At 42.3% G+C, this 15,553-nt stretch overlaps 1 long non-coding RNA gene across 1 annotated transcript; it reads right to left on the minus strand.

The window, feature by feature from the left end:
* Positions 1-5,379: 5,379 nt before the first annotated feature.
* LOC309704495 lies at positions 5,380-6,950 on the minus strand. Its single transcript, XR_014276275.1, has 2 exons — positions 6,648-6,950; positions 5,380-6,437 (listed from the first exon to the last, which is right to left on the minus strand). It is a non-coding gene; the product is annotated as an uncharacterized lncRNA (long non-coding RNA).
* Between the last annotated feature and the right edge of the window lie 8,603 nt (positions 6,951-15,553).

A 15,553-nucleotide genomic window follows, 5' to 3' on the forward strand; every position in this document is an offset into this window, starting at 1 on the left:
ACCACCTTTCCTCAATTCTTATGATGTATTACCACCAATTGGAATAGGCCATTAGAAGTATACTTCATCTTGTCTCCCTCTATTCTCTTTCCATCACCCCCAACCGGTCGCAGCAGATGGCCGCCCCTTCTTGAGCCTGGTTCTGCTGGAGGTTTCTTCCTAAAGGGAGTTTTTCCTCCCCACTGTCGCCCAGTGCTTGCTCAAAGGGGATCTTTGGATTGTTGGGGTTTTCTGGCTTTTTCTGTAGTGTTTTCACCTTACAGTATAAAGCAGCTTGAGGAGACTGTTTTTTTGCCATGATGCAATATAGTATTAAATATGACTACATTTTAAAAACATCTATTATAGCATCAAAGTAAAACAAAAAAACTAAATGAAATGAATCAAAATGTCTAATCTGGCAAAACAAGAAAAGAAAAAAGGTTTCACCTTTAAATAAAAATCCAAATCACAAACACATTCTGATTTTTGTTGTGTGTGTTTTTTTGTGTGTGTTGTCACGTATAAAATCTTTGCACTCTGTCTCGGTGTCTGCCCGGCCGGCTCCGCAAGGCTACATATGTTTATTGTGTTGCTGCTTTCTTCCACTCGTCATTCTGCCTGGGCGGAGCTCAGGCCCACGCACCTGTCTGCAATTACGCTGCAACGTGTCCTGTCTGTATGGAGACTGAGAGCTGCCAGAGTAATAATGTAGATACAGGCCTCTTTCTCCTTCTGCTGCTGTTCATGCTTTTATTCCATTGATGTTGCTATCATTTGTAAATATATTTATTTGCTCTTATTTTATCAATTTACTGTCGTTCATGTATTTAATCTTCTTTGTATTTAAATATGATTTTTTTTAAGTAATGCCGCGAGATGGACAGTTAAATAAAGGTTTCATTGAATTAAAAAAAAGATTTAAAGATGACTGGTGGCGGAAGCAGAGCACAGACTGTCTGTGAGAATCTATCGCCATCGTGTGGTGCAGAGATATATTGCCATTGAATTTAGACAACGAAAGCTTGGCTCACAGAGCAGCTGCAACACGAACAAAAAACATTAAATAGCAACATGATATATTATATTATATTATATTATATTATATTATATTATATTATATTATATTATATTATATTTATAGCTGTCGAAATTAACGCGTTAATTGCGATAATTAAATTTTGGAATTAATTACGTTAGAATATTTAACTATTTAGCGCAACACGCAGATAAGTCGCTCCCATAATTCCACTTGATTTGTTTACCGCGCCACTGAAAATGGAGAAGCAGGAAGCGGATGGCCTTCTGGATGGGGAATTTAAATACAAGAAGAACATAGATGGGACAATAAACAAACGCGTTGTAATTTGCACTCACTGTAGTAAAGAGTTTCAATTTCACCGTTCAAATTCGACCTTAAAATACCACCTTAATGCCAAACACGCGTTTGTCGGGGCAGCAGCTTCACCCGGCCTGCGTCAGACCACTCTTAGTGAACGCAGGCCACTCGGTAAGTCTTCTTTGGACAAACTGACCGACAATATAGCCAAATGGATAGCAAAGGACTGCAGACCGCTAAGCATTGTGGAGGACAAGGGCTTTGCGGATGTTTTAAAGGTTGCATCTCAGGACGCGTCCTACAAGCCCCCAGCGAGAAGCACAATAACAATTCGAATCCACGAACTGTATGAAACGGAGAAAAAGAAAAAAGAAGAGGCTTTAGTTCACACAGAATGCGTGGCTCTGACAGGAGACCACTGGACATCATTGAGTAATGACAATTACCTGGGAGTTACTGCGCATTTAATCACTGAAGCCTGGGGTCTGACATCCTTTGCGCTGACTATAATGAAAACGGAAGAGCGGCACTTTGCGGAGGCTTGTGCAGAGCAGTTCCAGACTGTTGCTCGCAGGTGGAGAATTGAGGAGAAGGTGACAACAGTAGGCACGGACAGTGCGCGCAATATGATCGCCGCGGCTCGCATCATGCCATTCAATCACATGCCGTGTACCGCGCACATTCTACAGAGATGCATCACAGTGAGTCTCGCAGACAGTGGCTTTGTCACTGCGCTGGCCAAATGCAAACAAACAATGAGTATACAACATACGAACAGATGAAGTATACAACAGAACATGAACACAAAAAGCCAAGGGTGAAAGAAAAAGGTAACAATTATAAGAATACACGCAAAAATTCACATACATATATTGTTGTGAGAGCCTTTTTGTTGGTGCAGTCTGATATTGATTGTATGTGCATGTGCACATCCTTAAAATAATGACAGAAATATGGTGTTTTGTTAGTAAACTTACATTTATGGATAAAAAATTTAGCTAAAAGTATTAAGAAATTTATCATAAAAAACATTTCTCATACTTCTTGGGGAACTTAAAGAAACAGAATAAAACATTTTCCCATCGTAAAGAAAACTCCCTTAAAATATGGACAATAACAAAGCTGCTAAATTCCTTCCAGAATCTCTGTGTAAAAGAACAGTACCAAAAAAGATGTGTCACCGTTTCTGGATGATCCCCACAGAAAGTACAATTAGTATTTATGTCCCTTTTGAATTTGACCATGTAGTGACTGGCTGGATAACATGTATGTCGAATTTTAAAAGAGACTTCTTTCACCTTATTTACAATCAAATATTTATGGGGGACCATCCAGACTGTCTTCCGCTTGATATCTGGAACACTGATTGGAAAATTATATAGTGCAATAAAGTCGTTGTAAGTAAGTAGTTAGGTATTTGTGAGGTGAGAAGTTGTGTTTATAAATGAGGGTCCACGCTAAGAGGACCTGCTTATGGAAGGATGAAAGCTTTACAGGGACTTTCTCAACATTGTAATTACAATTTCAAATAAAAGTAAAGCCACCAAAACGAGAGAAAATGTGGTATGGTATAAAGTTCCAGATAGAGGTAGGGTTTTAAGAAAATGTTTGGCCCAATTAATTTTGAAAGTGTTATTTAAAGTAGAAAAGTCTAAGACGTTAAGCCCACCTGATTCGTACTTATTCATCACAACAGTTTTTCTAATATAGTGCGTACGGTTTTTCCATATAAAATTAAAGAGCATACGGTCAATATCTTTACTACTTTTCTTATCCAGATGTAAGGAGAGAGCAGCATATGTTCATCGGGATATCCCTTCAGCTTTAGTAATTAACACTCTACCTTTCAAAGACAAGTCCCTTGTTCCAAGATGGCGCCGCCGCGTATGGATGCCCCGGTGCTTCAGTGCGTTACTTCTGTTTTGTTTTTGTGCATAACTTCTGTGTCTGGGCACTCCTCTGGATATTCTTACACTAGAGAAGAGCTTCTTAACTACAGGACTACAACACCTGTGGATTTACTTCCAATATTTGTCGCATCTGCGGCAGATTTACTGCAGACTCTGATCAGGAAAGTGAGACGCCGAAAGCGAGGAAAGCGAGCCGGCGCACTCGTGCGTCTGAGGAGACGCGGACTGCGAACTGCTCTTCCTGGGATCTTCCTTTCCAACGTACGCTCACTCAGGAATGAGATGGACGAGCTGGCCCTGATGAGAAGCATGAACAGAGACGTTGCCTCCTCCTGTGTCTTGTGTTTTACGGAGTCGTGGCTCTGTGAGGACATCCCGGACAGCGCGCTCAAGCTGGAGGGCTTTCATCTGCTGCGCGCGGACCGGCAGGCCTCTCTCTGGTAAGACCACAGGTGGACGTGTCTGCTTCTACATTAATAGTGGCTGGTGCACAGATGTAACAGTGATTGCTCAGCACTGCTCTTCCTCTCTGGAATACCTTTTTATTCACTGCAAACCGTTTTATTCTCCGCGGGAGTTTGCTTCATTCATCTTGGCCGCTGTTTACATCCCGCCAGATGCGGATGCGCAGGCAGCTCAGTGCGCACTCGCGGAGCAGATACTGCACATGGAGCGGACATTCCCGGACTCTCTCATCATTGCTCTTGGGGACTTTTACAACACCCCCCTCCTCACCCCACACAAAAGAGGATTTCACACCACCTCCTCCCACCACAACCCTTCATATTCATGAAGCAGATGCGAGGAAGCAGTTTAAGAGTCTGAATGCTCGGAAAGCTCCCGGCCCAGACGGTGTGTCTCGTCTACTGGACGCAGCCGGAGGGTTCACTTGGTTGTTTGCTCTCAATAGAAGCTGAGCGCGTCTCCGTGTCTGTGCTGGTAAACGATACTGAGTCCCAGTGCTCAGTAAACTGTACACCTGACCGTTATTCTCCCACTGAATCCGGTGTGTCCACGGTCCAACACGTGCTCAACACGATGGTGCTGACCGGTGCCCAAACACACCAGAACACCAAATAAGTAAAATAACACAAACACGAACTTCTCCATGGCTCGTCGGGATGGCAACTGCTCCAAAAGTGACACATGAAATAGGCTGACATTTGAGTTTGACACGGGAGGTGAGGGGGTGTTTTGAATATGCTTGACTCCGTCACGAGGTTGCGCACAGCATCACCGGCAAGGGGGCTTGGTTTGAGAGGTTTTTGGCATCTGTGATGTGATTTACAACCATCCACCCATGTACAGCAAGAAGCCGCACTCACAACCGTGGGCATCAGCAAGTTGGTGAAATTTAAACAAAACAAAACAGCATTCCATCTGAAACTCTCTTATTGTACCCAAAATACAAATTTTAGTGATTACATGTGGCTTCATTAATTATGTTCAAACGGATGAATACATAACGCAAGTAATAACTTTATGATCAGTCAGTGAATGAAGGAGCTCAAGAGTGCAAATATAGTTGCAATAAAGTGACAAATATGCCCTTTTATGTCAAACAAAGACCGAAATAAGTGGCATCAGTGTGAGGATGAGAATGAGCGATCCAACCTCACACTGCAGATATCAGGGCAAAGCACAGTGGGGGGGTTGCAGTCTGCGCGCACAAGAGGGCTAACAACGCTGTGAGTGACGGAATCCACCCAAACTGAGGAACAGCTTGTTCCCCAGAGCTGAAGCCTGCACTGTTTGCACTATAATATAATATAATATAATATAATATAATATAATATAATATAATATAATATAATATAATATAATATAATATAATATAATTAGGGCTGTCAAATGATTAAAATTTTTAATCAGATTAATCACAGCCTAAAAATTAATTAATCATGATTAATCACAACTCGAAATATGACCAAAATGTGTGCAAACATACGGACAGATAGCGGATTTTTACACACTTGTTAGTGTTATTTAATGCTAAGACCACGCTGAGTGGCCTGCGTTCACTCAGCGTGGTCTGACGTAGGCTGGGTGTTGTGCTGGAAGCGAATTAATCACAGCCTAAAAATGTATTAATCGCAACTCGAAATATATGTGTATATGTGTGTATATATGTGTAAAAATCGGGACAGATAGTGGTTTTTAACACACTTGTTTGTTTTATTTATTATTAATTGTGAGTACAAGCAGTACAAGCAGAACAGGGCTTCAAATAATTGTGAGGGATTTTTACTGAATGTTTTCCACCCGTTTAAATCTAGCACATTGTTTTATCCATATACATCTTCAAGTTCACAGAACATAGGCCTAATTCAACAGGCAAAATGTGGAGGCAGGAGTGGCCAGGTATCTGCGAGCAAGGCGGGCCAGCTGGCTGTGGGCTCCTGCATGAGCTGCCCACCACTGTAAGGGACAGTCCTCTAAGGCAGTGCAGGGCTCTGCTCTGTAGCGCTGTATGGCTCTGTCCTGCTGTACCTCCTCCTCTGACTCAGAGTCAGAGTCCATCTGCAGCAGGCTCAGCCTCTTCTTGGCTGGACCTTCTTCTGCAGTGTGTGATCTTCTAGGAGAGTCTTCATGCAGCATGCCTGCCAGTGTGGTCCACACTGCTTCTCTGTCAGTCTTGGGCACACTGCGTAGGTCTTTAAAACGTGGGTCCAGTGCAGTTGCGATCTGGAGCCATGCATAGTTGGTATGTTCCTGGCGGGAAGCAAGGTCTTCCTTAAACTTCTCTTTAAACCTCACCACATATGCAGGGTCCTCATCAGTTACTTCCATGACACGGCGCAGGTGGCAGAAGGCTGGTAGAACTACAGAGCAGGAGACGTAGGCCTCTCCTCCCAGCAGTTCAGTCACATATCTGCAGTGGAATACACACATACACACATGGGGTGGCTGTAGCTCAGGTGGCAGAGCAGGTCAGCCACTAATCAGAAGGTCGGTGGTTCGATCCCAGGCTGCCTCCTGGCTGCATGCCAAATATCCTTGGGCAAGATACTAACCCCGTGTTTGCCTACTGGTGGTGGTCAGAGGGCCCGGTGGCGCCTGTGTCCGGCAGCCTCGCCTCTGTCAGTGCGCCCCAGGGCAGCTGTGGCTACAATGTAGCTTGCCATCGCCAGTGTGTGAATGTGTGCGTGAATGGGTGAATGACTGAATGTAGTGTAAAGCGCTTTGGGGTCCTATGGACTAGAAAAGCGCTATACAAATGCAGGCCATTTACACACACACACACACACAGATAAGACAGCAAATTAAAAAAAGCTTTTTAATACTAGGTAATATTAATAAAATATTTGATTTCATTTATTTTTTAAATAAGACATTTTCATAATAACAAAACTGATTTAAGATGTATGTTTGATACATTTAATCTAAACCTACAATTATGGTCACAATGACAGGCTCACCTGCAGGGCTCTAGAAGTGTCTCCAGTCTCTGGAGTTTGTCCCACTCTGGAGGCGTCAGGAGGACAAGTTTATGCTTTTGTTTATCCAGAGTCGCGGTTACTGCAGTTTGGTTGCGGATCAAGCGCTTCACCATCTCCAGCGTGGAGTTCCAGCGCGTAGGCACGTCCTGGGCCAACGGCTCCTGCTTGCGCCCCAGTGACACCTGCTCTGCGTTCAGCTCTGCTGTGTTTGCTGGGCTGTGCTTAAAATGGCCAACAATTTTGCGGCATTTGGCCAGCGCAGTGACAAAGCCACTGTCTGCGAGACTCACTGTGATGCATCTCTGTAGAATGTGCGCGGTACACGGCATGTGATTGAATGGCATGATGCGAGCCGCGGCGATCATATTGCGCGCACTGTCCGTGCCTACTGTTGTCACCTTCTCCTCAATTCTCCACCTGCGAGCAACAGTCTGGAACTGCTCTGCACAAGCCTCCGCAAAGTGCCGCTCTTCCGTTTTCATTATAGTCAGCGCAAAGGATGTCAGACCCCAGGCTTCAGTGATTAAATGCGCAGTAACTCCCAGGTAATTGTCATTACTCAATGATGTCCAGTGGTCTCCTGTCAGAGCCACGCATTCTGTGTGAACTAAAGCCTCTTCTTTTTTCTTTTTCTCCGTTTCATACAGTTCGTGGATTCGAATTGTTATTGTGCTTCTCGCTGGGGGCTTGTAGGACGCGTCCTGAGATGCAACCTTTAAAACATCCGCAAAGCCCTTGTCCTCCACAATGCTTAGCGGTCTGCAGTCCTTTGCTATCCATTTGGCTATATTGTCGGTCAGTTTGTCCAAAGAAGACTTACCGAGTGGCCTGCGTTCACTAAGAGTGGTCTGACGCAGGCCGGGTGAAGCTGCTGCCCCGACAAACGCGTGTTTGGCATTAAGGTGGTATTTTAAGGTCGAATTTGAACGGTGAAATTGAAACTCTTTACTACAGTGAGTGCAAATTACAACGCGTTTGTTTATTGTCCCATCTATGTTCTTCTTGTATTTAAATTCCCCATCCAGAAGGCCATCCGCTTCCTGCTTCTCCATTTTCAGTGGCGCGGTAAACAAATCAAGTGGAATTATGGGAGCGACTTATCTGCGTGTTGCGCTAAATAGTTAAATATTCTAACGTAATTAATTCCAAAATTTAATTATCGCAATTAACGCGTTAATTTCGACAGCTATAAATATAATATAATATAATATAATATAATATAATATATCATGTTGCTATTTAATGTTTTTTGTTCGTGTTGCAGCTGCTCTGTGAGCCAAGCTTTCGTTGTCTAAATTCAATGGCAATATATCTCTGCACCACACGATGGCGATAGATTCTCACAGACAGTCTGTGCTCTGCTTCCGCCACCAGTCATCTTTAAATCTTTTTTTTAATTCAATGAAACCTTTATTTAACTGTCCATCTCGCGGCATTACTTAAAAAAAATCATATTTAAATACAAAGAAGATTAAATACATGAACGACAGTAAATTGATAAAATAAGAGCAAATAAATATATTTACAAATGATAGCAACATCAATGGAATAAAAGCATGAACAGCAGCAGAAGGAGAAAGAGGCCTGTATCTACATTATTACTCTGGCAGCTCTCAGTCTCCATACAGACAGGACACGTTGCAGCGTAATTGCAGACAGGTGCGTGGGCCTGAGCTCCGCCCAGGCAGAATGACGAGTGGAAGAAAGCAGCAACACAATAAACATATGTAGCCTTGCGGAGCCGGCCGGGCAGACACCGAGACAGAGTGCAAAGATTTTATACGTGACAACACACACAAAAAAACACACACAACAAAAATCAGAATGTGTTTGTGATTTGGATTTTTATTTAAAGGTGAAACCTTTTTTCTTTTCTTGTTTTGCCAGATTAGACATTTTGATTCATTTAATTTAGTTTTTTTGTTTTACTTTGATGCTATAATAGATGTTTTTAAAATGTAGTCATATTTAATACTATATTGCATCATGGCAAAACAACAGTCTCCTCAAGCTGCTTTATACTGTAAGGTGAAAACACTACAGAAAAAGCCAGAAAACCCCAACAATCCAAAGATCCCCTTTGAGCAAGCACTGGGCGACAGTGGGGAGGAAAAACTCCCTTTAGGAAGAAACCTCCGGCAGAACCAGGCTCAAGAAGGGGCGGCCATCTGCTGCGACCGGTTGGGGGTGATGGAAAGAGAATAGAGGGAGACAAGATGAAGTATACTTCTAATGGCCTATTCCAATTGGTGGTAATACATCATAAGAATTGAGGAAAGGTGGTGTTGATGGAGACTCTGGGGAAGGCCTTCGTCTGCCAGGGTGTTTTGGAGCCACTTGAATAAATTTAGTTTGCACTGGAGGTGGACGAGGTTTAATCTGTGGAAAGATCTGAGACGGAGTCGGAGTCTCCCCATAACATCTCCCCATCACGCCTCTATGGACCAACGGTGCGAGCTTTTGTCCTTTCTGTTTTTCTAATTTAAGCTGGAGTTGAACGTCTTTCACTCTAGATTTTAGATGACCTATCTCTTTTTCTTCATTGCCAGCTTTTCTGATCATCTGGTTCACTGGTCCAATGAGCTCCTGTTTTTGTTTGAATAAAGCGTATTCGGAAGACTTTACCATATCATTGTACTGCTTTTTAAATGATTCCAGCTCCCGTGTTTTATCTAGTAAAGCTGCATCTAGATCCTTGCATCTGATACGTAGACAGTTCAGCTGTTTTTCAAGAAACTCCTTCGTTGTTCCAACAAAGGGGATGCCTTCCACACCGTCTACGTATTTCTTTTTCAAGTTGTGGAATATATCCCTAAATTCCACCTTTTCTTTTTCTCTGAAGTGACCTGCATGTGGAAATGCCTTTTCAAAGGACAAAACGCACTGGTACAATTCCTCTTGGAAGTGGCGCTTTTTCTTTTCCAGGCAATTCGTTTTTTGTGTGAATATTTCTGTTTGCTTTTTTGTGGCGCGCAGTTGCTCTTCCAGTGAGATCTTTTCAGCCAGTGCCTGATTGTGTGCCGTTTTTACTTTATACCTGTCCACTGCTGTCTTTCTGTGGTTTTCCTGCTCTGTGCTTAGGGCCTTTTTTAGGTCTTCATTTTTCTTTTTCAAAGAATCAACTTCATCTTCGACCATAGCCTTCATTTTCTTTTCAAAGGCCAGAGCCCTAATATTTCTCTGACATTTCCGTTTGATCTCCATATTCTGGGCCTTTTGGTTGTCTATTACTTTGCCCATTTGATCTTTCTCGTCTGTTAATTCTTTCACGGTTTTATCCATCAATTCATTTTCGTCCTGTAACTTTGTATTACGTGTCAGAAGACCCTCAATCCAACACTGCGAGGATTGATGTTGTTCCTCGCGTTCTTTAACCGCATTGACGGCCACACCTCTACTATTTTTTACTGTTCTCTCAAGCTTTTCTATTTTGGAATCATACATTTCCATGACCTCTTCTAACTTTCTGTCTGCAGCATTGGCTTTGTCTTCGAGTTTTTTTTAGTATTTTCCTCGTAAAATTGCTGCATCTTATTTTTTTCCTCTTTGTGGCGTTTCAATAATAATTCAACAACTTGGCTGTTGTGAAATTCCTGACGTACCACCTTTTCTTTTGCTGTTTCCAGCAGTCCTTGCAGGACTTCGACTTCGTCCTCATCATCTGTGATTAGGTATTGAAACAGCTGTTTACTCCCCAGATGTTTGTGTCCTCAAAGAAATTCCATTTAGATTTATGTGAATGTATTGTGCAGGTACTTTCTCTGCTTCGCCCTCATTGCTTGCTTTATCTGAGGACATAATCTGCCTTCTTTCAGCTTGGGGTAGGCCTCAGTTTATGTTTTAAATTAAAAAGCTTGAAGACAAAGTGAACTCTGGACAAGCGTGTGGCCTACCTGAAGCCCAGGTGGGCTTGTTGATAATCACATTTTCACACTCATCTCGGGGCACATCCGTGGTGTTCTGGTGCCAGCCTGTCCCCTCTGTTTTTGTGGGGGTCTTCCCCACATACGAAAATGGCCGCTTCTGCCTGGAGGGAGTTTTTTATTTTTGCTTTGCAGCTGCACAGGATCTGTATAGAAGTTTTAAACACTTCTATTTTAGGCAAATTTATAATATTTTAGACGACAGCACTGTTACGAGTTCAAAAATTGGGGATGGAGACAAGAGGAAAAACCACAATAACAACACTGGTCCGGCCGGGTTAAGTCAAACGATGATTTTAATGATCACACGCGTGGGAGATGGACACTGTATGCAGACAGCCTCAGATCTCAAAATGGTGGAGCATTGATCAAACTCTTATAGCCTCTGGTGCCCCCACCTTATCATAAAAGCCTAAACATTCACATGCTTTCTCTCACACGGCGCCTAAGCTACGACCTTGGCTCCCTGTTTATCTGCTCCTGCTGAGATGGGGCAGAAAACTCCAGCATGTTCCGTTCTCTTCTAATCAGACAAATAAGGCGATGACTTTTCTGCAAACAGTATTTCTTATAACTCAGCAGTATAATGCATCATGAAACAATATCATCCATTCACAATAAATCAGCAGTGTAATGCAAATCAGTTTAACAAATGCAATAGTTATCACCCTCTCCTAATTCAGGAGAATAATGCAAACTAAAACTACATAATAATTCACAATCTTTAATTAGGGGTCTAACATGGCATAAAATAATATTATAAATCTCACAGCACATAAAACACTGTTTGCTTGGATGTGTGTGTTTGTGTGTAAAAAGTGAGATGTTCAGAGGTCTTGCTTCATGGTATCGAACAGCCCACACAAAACAGGTTCTGTATGATTTAATTTAAGTGCTGATGTAAACCACAATGTTCAGCAAACATCTATCAGGTCATTGGACTGTATTTTTTTAAAGCTTAAGTATGCGCACATGGGATATATTAAAAACTGACAAGCCGTTTGAACACATGATGTGAAATCACTTAATCAACCTGCTGGATTTTCCAAAAGTTAAAATATTTATACTACTTTGGCACATTGCTCTTAACTTATTAAGGTGGCTATTAGTGAGGGTCATGATAATCAATTCAATTGAGCAGAAGTGACATTCTTACTTCGATTCGTCCAAATTCATGTGAGTTCCAGTCTGTTCAGCCTGTTTCTGTGTAGCACCAAGCAGTAGACCTAAACCTGGATGTGCTTCTGGGTTCTGCCTCTAATGAAAACGGATGAGTGTAAAATGCAACCATTGTTTGTAGTTTGCTGCCACCTACTGAGTGAAAAAAGAACTGAAGTTGTAAAAAGTCACTATTCCTAATGATAGGCTTCGTTTTGTTTCAGTTTCAGTTCACTATACAGCTCATCAAACTGTTTTCCCTTTACGTTTTGATATACATTGTGAAGTTTGGGTTGTCATGTCTACGTCTCATTATGTTTCCTGTTTTATTGTGAAGAGGTCTGGTGTTTCTGTGTTCATCGTGTTCAGTTTTACTCTTCCCCTGTGGCGTTGTTATGTTCATGTTGATCTACTGTGCCTTTCTGTTCCATGTTTCAGATCCCTATGTTCTGTCTCCCCCAGTCTGTTAAGTCCACATGTCTTGAGTTCCGTCAGTGTGTTTCCTGTTTTACTTTCACAGTCTGTTCTATGTTAATGTTTCTAGTTTTGCTTCCCTTGCCTCGTCCTGCTTAATTACTCTCAGCTGTGCTCTCCTCCTGTGGCTCATTCCCCCTCGTTATCCCTCAGTGTATTTAAGCCCCATGTTTCTCTTTGTCAGTGTTGCGTCCTCCATCATAGCTGTGTGATTTTTCCCTGTGGCTCCTTGTGCTTTAGTTTTTCCCAGTTTAGGTTATTTTGTATTGTTTTTCGTGTCCCACTCCACGCCAGCAATAAAGCTGTGTTTTTTGAGTTTAACTTTTGACTCTGTGAGTTTGCGTTTGGGTCCTTCTCCTGCCTGCCACACAGCCGAACTGTGACACTAAGTAAAGAGAAGGAAGAACACAGAAAGACAGCAGTGGACAGGCATAAAGTAAAAACGGCACACAATCAGGCACTGGCTGAAAAGATCTCACTGGAAGAGCAACTGCGCGCCACAAAAAAGCAAACAGAAATATTCACACAAAAAACGAATTGCCTGGAAAAGAAAAAGCGCCACTTCCAAGAGGAATTGTACCAGTGCGTTTTGTCCTTTGAAAAGGCACTTCCACATGCAGGTCACTTCAGACAAAAAGAAAAGGTGGAATTTAGGGATATATTCCACAACTTGAAAAAGAAATACGTAGACGGTGTCATGGTCCTGAGTCTGAGGACTCAGTGTTTTGTGTTTCCTTATGCTTTTGTTCATTCCGAGTGTGTATTCTGTTGTTATTTTGCCATTTGTTAGGTTTCTGTTCTTTGCCTGCCTGCTCCCACTTCTCTGTGTTCCCTCTGTCTGTCCATGGTGTTTTTGTGTCTGCTCATGAGTCTGCCTGTCAAGTTCAGTGTCCTGTCTGGTTCTCTGTCTGTTAATTTCCTGTTTTATTCTGAAGGTTCATGTCTGATGTGAGTGTGTTCAGTTTACATTTCCCCTGTCCCGTCAGCTCTGATTTCTCCCAGCTGTGTTGCCCTCCTGTCTCTTATCCCCTGATTACTGGTGTGTGTATTTAAGCCCTGTGTGTTCTCCTGCCTGTTGCCGGTTCGTCTGTATTACTCCATGTAAGTCCGCGCTTTTCTGCATTCATCTGTGTCTCTCTGCGTCTCTGTATCCTCCGTCAGTCTGCGTCTCTCTGCCTTTCTCCCCGTGTCCTGTGGATTTCTAGTTGCTCTTTAGTTTTCCCAGTTTAGGTTTCCGTTAGTTTGTCTCATTATTCGTTTTCTGTTCCTGCCACTGACACCTTGTAAATAAACTCCACTAATCTTTTCATACACTGCTTGCTCTTGGGTCCTTTTTCCAACTCCACACGGCTCGCCTCGGCAGCCGTGACAGACGGTGTGGAAGGCATCCCCTTTGTTGGAACGACCGAGTTTCTTGAAAAACAGCTGAACTGTCTACGTACCAGATGCAAGGATCTAGATGCAGCTTTACTAGATAAAACACGGGAGCTGGAATCATTTAAAAAGCAGTACAATGATATGGTAAAGTCTTCCGAATACGCTTTATTCAAACAAAAACAGGAGCTCATTGGACCAGTGAACCAGATGATCAGAAAGGCTGGCAATGAAGAAAAAGAGATGGGTCATCTAAAATCTAGAGTGAAAGACGTTCAACTCCAGCTTAAATTAGAAAAACAGAAAGGACAAAAGCTCGCACCGTTGGTCCATAGAGGCGTGATGGGGAGATGTTATGGGGAGACTCCGACTCCGTCTCAGATCTTTCCACAGATTAAACCTCGTCCACCTCCAGTGCAAACTAAATTTATTCAAGTGGCTCCAAAACACCCTGGCAGACGAAGGCCTTCCCCAGAGTCTCCATCAACACCACCTTTCCTCAATTCTTATGATGTATTACCACCAATTGGAATAGGCCATTAGAAGTATACTTCATCTTGTCTCCCTCTATTCTCTTTCCATCACCCCCAACCGGTCGCAGCAGATGGCCGCCCCTTCTTGAGCCTGGTTCTGCCGGAGGTTTCTTCCTAAAGGGAGTTTTTCCTCCCCACTGTCGCCCAGTGCTTGCTCAAAGGGGATCTTTGGATTGTTGGGGTTTTCTGGCTTTTTCTGTAGTGTTTTCACCTTACAGTATAAAGCAGCTTGAGGAGACTGTTGTTTTGCCATGATGCAATATAGTATTAAATGTTACTAAATTTTAAAAACATCTATTATAGCATCAAAGTAAAACAAAAAAACTAAAGTATACTTCAATGAAATTAATCAAAATGTCTAATCTGGCAAAAAAAAGAAAAGAAAAAAGGTTTCACCTTTAAATAAAAATCCAAATCACAAAAATTCTGATTTTTGTTGTGTGTGGGGGTTTTTGTGTGTGTTGTCAAGTATAAAAGTTTTGCACTCTGTCACGGTCTCGATGTCTGCCCGGCCGGCTCCGCAAGGTTACATATGTTTATTGTGTTGCTGCTTTCTTCCACTCGTCATTCTGCCTGGGCGGAGCTCAGGCCCACGCACCTGTCTGCAATTACGCTGCAACGTGTCCTGTCTGTATGGAGACTGAGAGCTGCCAGAGTAATAATGTAGATACAGGCCTCTTTCTCCTTCTGCTGGTGTTCATGGTTTTATTCCATTGATGTTGCTATCATTTGTAAATATATTTATTTGGTGTTATTTTATCAATTTTCTACTACTGTCGTTCATGTATTTATTTATTTTTTTGTATTTAAATATGATTTTTTTAAAGTAATGCTGCGAGTTAAATAAAGGTTTCATTGAATAAAAAAAAGATTTAAAGATGACTGGTGGCGGAAGCAGAGCACAGACTGTGAGAATCTATCGCCATCGTGTGGTGCAGAGATATATTTCCATTGAATTTAGACTACGAAAGCTTGGCTCACAGAGCAGCTGCAACACGAACAAAAAACATTAAATAGCAACATATTATATTATATTATATTATATTATATTATATTATATTATATTATATTATATTATAGTGCAAACAGTGCAGGCTTCAGCTCTGGGGAAGAAGCTGTTCCTCAGTTTGGGTGGATTCTGTCACTCACAGCGTTGTTAGCCCTCTTGTGCGCGCAGACTGCAACCCCCCCCTCCCCTGCCCCCCCACTGTGCGTTGCCCTGATATCTGCAGTGTGAGGTTGGATCGCTCATTTTCATCCTCACACTGATGCCACTTATTTCGGTCTTTGTTTGACATAAAAGGGCATATTTGTCACTTTATTGCAACTATATTTGCACTCTTGAGCTCCTTCATTCACTGACTGATTATAAAGTTATTACTTGCGTTATGTATTCATCCTTTTGAACATAATTAATGAAGCC

The sequence above is a fragment of the Aulonocara stuartgranti genome (genome assembly GCF_965226115.1).
Source record: "Aulonocara stuartgranti genome assembly, chromosome: 4".
Classification (NCBI taxonomy): domain Eukaryota; kingdom Metazoa; phylum Chordata; class Actinopteri; order Cichliformes; family Cichlidae; genus Aulonocara; species Aulonocara stuartgranti.